Here is a 6,157-nt window from a genome sequence, read left to right on the forward strand (position 1 = left end):
TGGTGTGTAATTTGTTGATGATTTTAACTTGCGCATCAATTGCTAATTATTTTACTCCATTTCTCGGAAAGAAATCTATTGTGATTAAATTGTTCATTTCTAATGAACTTGAAGTTGTGATTTACAAAATATTTTATGTATGTTGATATTTATGATGATGATACATGAGAGGGAAGAAATGAAAGTGTGGAATAACAAATATGGCCACCGTGCCTTGAATAAAGAATCTTGTGAATGGCCAAAAGAGCCAAGGAAATATTGTTGTTGTTATTGGTTGAAAATACTAGTGGAGATTTATACAATGTGGAAGATGATGAGGTAAATACATTTGCACCTATGTTATTTTTGTGAATTATTTCCCTTATTTCGGATGAGATTGATGTGATAAAATTATTCCTCTTAATTGGGATAAGATTAATTGATATAAAAGGGTTGATGTCTCGAATAAGACAGCCTAGCCGATCGGGTCGTGATCGGATACCATGCCGCACACATGGTGGTGATTGTGCTGGAAATTGAAATTGAAATTGTGATTTTGGTTGATATCATCAAATAAGACAGTCTAACCGATCGGGTCGTGATCGGACTCCATGCTAGATTCACGGTGGTATATTTGCACAGAGATTGTGATTGCAATTGTGGTTGATGTCTTCAAATAAGATGGCCTAGCCGATCGGGCCGTGATCGGACTCCGTGCTAATAGTACGGTGGTATTGGTATTGATAGTGATTGTGGTTGATGTCTCTAATAAGATAGCCTAGCTGATCGGGTCGTGATCGGGCTCTGTGCTAAAAGTACGGTGGTACTGCTTTTATGAATATTGGTATTGTGAACGGTGGTATTGGTATTGTAAAAGGTGAAATTATAAACAGTGATATATCAGTGCTAAAGATCTCCCAACAAAAAATAATATTATCATCATATTTTGATTATCACTTCACAATGTTATCTTTATATTTTGGAAATTATTATGTTTTAACTTGGCATTTGAATATCATTGATTGTTGATTTTTGATTGTTGTTTCCACGGTTTTCCCTTTCTTACATTGGCATTCTATTTTGAAAGAGGACAGTTAGCTTTACATACTAGTACTATTCCATATGAACTAACATCCCTTTTGCCGGGGGCGCTGCATCTTCAATGGATGCAGGTGATTCAGCAGCATGCAACTTTGGTACTTGTTAGCAGTTACTCCCTATTCAGCAGGTTTTGGTGAGCCCTACTCTATTCCGGGCCTGATGTCGCTTGATGTTAGACTTTGTGTCTTGAGATATAACCGGAGCCTTATTGCCGGCACTTTCATACTATTCTTCTATCATATTTAGAGGCTCTGTAAACATGTTGTGGGTAGTGTTTGATGTTGGGAATTGAACTAGAAATGTTTCTATTTGGCAAACATATTTTTCATTATATCTATAAACCTTTAATACTTTGAAAATTATGATTGAAGTTGCTAATGGAATGAAATGGGAGTTATTAATAAAATATTTTTAGTGTTTGATTAATGGAGTGCATCTCCTCTTTATTCATGGATGAGTTTGGGTAGAAGGAAATCTAATAAGCTTACTCGGCCGGGTTCACTCGATTGAGCACCGATCGCGCTCCCCGAGTTTGGGGCATGACAAACTTGGTATCAGAGCCTAAGGTTTTAAAGTGTCCTAGGATGTCTCGGAGCCGTGTCTAGTAGGGTCCTTCTTATCGGTGTGTTGTCGACCACATCTATAAGGAGAATGCTACTTGGACATTTAGGAAATTGGCACTTCTTTGATACTCCAGATCGTGCGATAGAACTCAAGATAGGAAGCTAATTTCCTCGTCATGTCTCATTTTTCATATGAGTAACCCACGGGTTTGAGGCAACGAGAAGGAAATGAGAGAACCAGTTGCTAAGGGAAGTGTACTTATCCCTATTAATGTTATCGTGCCACCGGATCATGTGGTAAGAGCACCTAAGAAACAAAAGAGGGTTGTTTGTACCAATAAGTCGAAATGTTTGATTTGTAAGAAACGCCACTTAGGGGCGTGTTGAATGACTCTTGAAATACGTTATGGTTATGGAGTTGAGGGGCATCAAGTAAGGTACTGCCCTATCAATCTAAAGTTACCAAGTAATTCACTCCTTGCTATATCGTTTTGAACAACGCATAATTTTTACTTGTTGTATATGTGCACCCATATTGAAGAGCTCACATAAACATGGTCTTAACAAGATGTTGAATCACAAAACAGTGCATGTACCTACTCTTTGAACGGGACGTGTTATTCGTGAATCCACTCTATCACAAATTCTCTTATTTACAACCTCTTGTGGAATTGAGATATATAATTATGTCCTTGAATTGAGTTATAACTCTAGGAGTAATACTTCCTACTTGATTTCCTAAATTCTCAACAAGAGACCATACCTGATGAATTTCTTACAGAATATTTTGATTCAAATGGATAACATATGCTCATTTGTGCCTATGCATGCACTACCATAATATTTAACTATGTGGTATCAAATCTAATGTAAAGAAGCTTAATGTTGAGGTCCTTCTTGAGCTACTCTTTTTCTCTCCGGTGCATGTTGCTCCTATGGTTTGAACAATCACTTTGTTCCTTTGTGTATATTATCATGAATCCTTTTCACCATCTAGTAACATGAGAGCATATTGATTTGAAAGAAAATTTCGTTGTATCTCTAGTCATCTCATATAGAATCAACTATTAGGAAGGGTTAAATTGTCAGAATGATAATAATCTCACAAGTGTTCAACTTCTTTTTTTTCAACCTCATGGGTTTGTGGCATAGATTTCTTGGGTCAAATACGGTTAAGAGCGTAATGCAACTTTGTGTATCTTGAAACCCATATCACATTCAGGGTACTAGAATATTCTCATTTTGAGTTAAACTGATTTTCCCTATATTCCAAGAGGCGACTGGTGTCACATAAGTGTTATCTCTCTTTGATGCTTACTATTGCCAAACAAGGCACATATGGAATGAAACAATTGTTGTTGTCCTCTTCATGGCTCATAGTCTTCCAAGAATAACTGACGCTAATGTCTTTATCCTCCCGACCATACCTCCCATATGTCACATGTCTAAAATGACTCATTTATTTCAATCTCAGAATCGTGAACATGATCCCTACATTATCAATGCCTACTAGGCAACTCTATGCCTCATGTGTCGAAGCAATGATGTCATCACAATGATTAACCATGTCAACACTATTGGTAGTAACCTTCATGTCTCTTAGGATATAACCTCCTGAAATATTGTGCTCGCCACATTGATGGATTCTTGAATAATTACAGGCCAATCTCGAACCTCGTTGTTCCTATTTTTAGTAAACCTATGGGGGTTAAAGGTTCAAACATGTCAAAGAAGAAGCATCATTCCGTGATCAAATATACTGGATAGAAAATTTTATGGTCATATTCATGCTAGCACATCTTAGAGTAATTGTTGGAGGTCACAAAAGTTTTAGTTTGGGTGTTCGGTGTAGAGATTTAGAATTGAAGAAAGTGAACGGGTTATTCTAAAGATTTTCTCTATGAATATGTTATGTGAATTGCTAATAAAGGTAAAGTATGTGTAATCACAATAGGCCTTATGAAATCTTGAAGGAAATAGGCTAAACTATGAGTATGATGTTTCCCTATTATTGTTCTCCGTGTACCCGGTGTTTCATGTGTCTATGTCTAAGAATGTGAAGTTAATGGATAATTGAATTATGAGAACCAACTATTTTCTATCCTTGTTAGATAAGTCCGGAAGTTAAGATTGCATCCGTCAAGTGCTATGGCTAAGACTGTGAGTCGAGGAGATCACCTCGTAGGCCGAAAGTGTTGAGGAAAGGAAATATTCTCACTTGTTTGTAGAGCCAAATGGTTGTGGTTCAAAAACGTACTTTCTATGCATTATGGTTTAAATGTGTACATTTCATATCAAGATACTACTTTTGTTAATGTAATGCCCTAATGTTGAGATCGGTGTAGTTGATATATATTGTGATGCGTCGTTGAGTAATAGATATATTGTTAGGATTGATTTCTGGGATTCTCTGACAGGTGGATAGGCCCAGTTACAGGAAAAGCTCTATCGAAATTTTAAAGAATTTGTAAAGATATCCAAATTATAAGGTCCATAAGTAAGTTAAAATTTTGGAAAGGATGTATAAGACCGATGTAGTCATAAGTGCCTATGTATAATGGTTGGAAGTAAAATGATGGTAACTCTATTCTTAGAAGTGACTTATAAAACATTCGAGGACAAATGTTCTTAAGTGGGGGATAATGTAACACCCCGGAATATTTCGTAGTACTTAATCGCTATTAAGAAAGTTGATATGCGCTAATTATATTAATTTGTGTGTAGAAAAGGACTATTATATGAATGATATCAATTGATCATGATAATATATGTATGAGGTGCATTAAGAATGGTTTATGGTCTAAGAAGAGCCCTAAGTCCAAGTCAAGTAAAAATTTCATGATAGACTAAAGTTTCAAATGGAAACTTTGAACGAGAATATATACATATATATAGGGAGTTATGTGATGATCTACTAATAAAATTAAAGATCTTCGAGTCTAGTTTCTAACGCTTCAAACCATTCGTCATTTGGACATTCCTACAAGAAGTTTTGACCAAATTATCAAAGGCTGGAAAAGTGCGATTCTGCGACCAATTATGCGATCGCAGAACCATTATGCAATCGCAGAAGTAGTTATGCGACCGCAATATGGTCGCAGACCTGTCCAATGAAGCCTATTTCTAGGCATCAATTTTGCGCTGTATTTTGCGACCCGCATACCCATTATGCGACCGCATACCTACTTTCGAAGGGTTAATTTTTCTATTTTTATAACCCGACCCCATTTTGATAAATAGCCTTTGGGGCTTATTTTGGGGTGTTTTTCTGAGGGTTTTAGAGAGAGTTAAGAGAATTTTAGAGAGAGAAAGAGGAAATCTAACATTCTAATCATCCAATCTTGCACCAATCTTCAAGAAACAAGGAAATCTCATAAAATCTTCATCTAAGAGGTAAGATTCAAACCCCTAGTGTTAAATTTCGAGTTTGGGGTAAAAAAAATGGGTGATTGGGAGTATGATTCTATTGTGTAAGAGTATTATTTATACATTCTTGTACTAATAAGGTTCGTGGAAAGATTGTTGAGCTTAAATAAGTAAATATTAGGTTGTGGAGTGAAGGAAATCTTGTAAAAGAACTTTGTAGTTAAATTTGCACACCTAGTGTTTGATAAAATGCTCAAATGAGCTGAGACCATGAATATCTTCCTAATAATGGTTCAATTTTGTTATGTCTCAAAATAGATTGGGATTGCTAGAATTTTCGTAACGTTGTAGTAATTTAAGGAAAGCTCAAAGCAAGGTATGTTGGCTAAACTACTCTCTTAGAATTGAATTCAATGATGTTCTTATAAGTTTCAAGTATGGTTGTCTCAAGTTCCTTATTCTATATTCCGAGTTATTCCCAATAAATTCGAGTTTCTCGAATAAGCAAAGTGTCGAGACTTAAGTATTCAAAACGTGTTCTGAATGTTCCTAACACATTATGTTATCCTTTGGAAATGTGTTCAAGAATGATGTGTATTAAAATGTTATGTCTTTCATTTGTGTTTCAAATGAAGGTTATGATTCCAAATTGTGTGAGAAAACTCAATATGCTTAAGACTCTTAATTGCTCATATGTGTACCTAAAGTCTTGATTGGAAATGTCTTACTGTTGATAACCTACAAAGATGGTTGGAAGTAAAATAAGTGAATTGGGATATAAAGTGTGGCCAATATGCAAGAGTGAAAGTTATACTTGTGGCCAATGGCGCCAATGGAATTAAAAGATGTAAAAGAAAAATAAAATGCGATGATTGACATAAGTGAAGGTTATACCTGTGGCCAATGGTGCCAATAAAATGAAATGATGTGAGAAAGGCTATGAAATGAGCCTCAATTCAACTATTCCGAATTGACTTCGAAAATAGAATTGCCTAAAAGCTTATAAACTCAAGTCATGCATATATGTGGCTGTTTTAACAAACGTTATGGTTTGTGAGTACTTTCAATGTGTTTTGCGTTCTTACATATTCGTGAGTGGAAATTGTGTATTGCCCTTTTTGGGGGGAAATATGTCAAGAATAAATGGT

The sequence above is a fragment of the Nicotiana tabacum genome, chromosome 13 (genome assembly GCF_000715075.1).
Source record: "Nicotiana tabacum cultivar K326 chromosome 13, ASM71507v2, whole genome shotgun sequence".
Lineage (NCBI taxonomy): Eukaryota > Viridiplantae > Streptophyta > Magnoliopsida > Solanales > Solanaceae > Nicotiana > Nicotiana tabacum.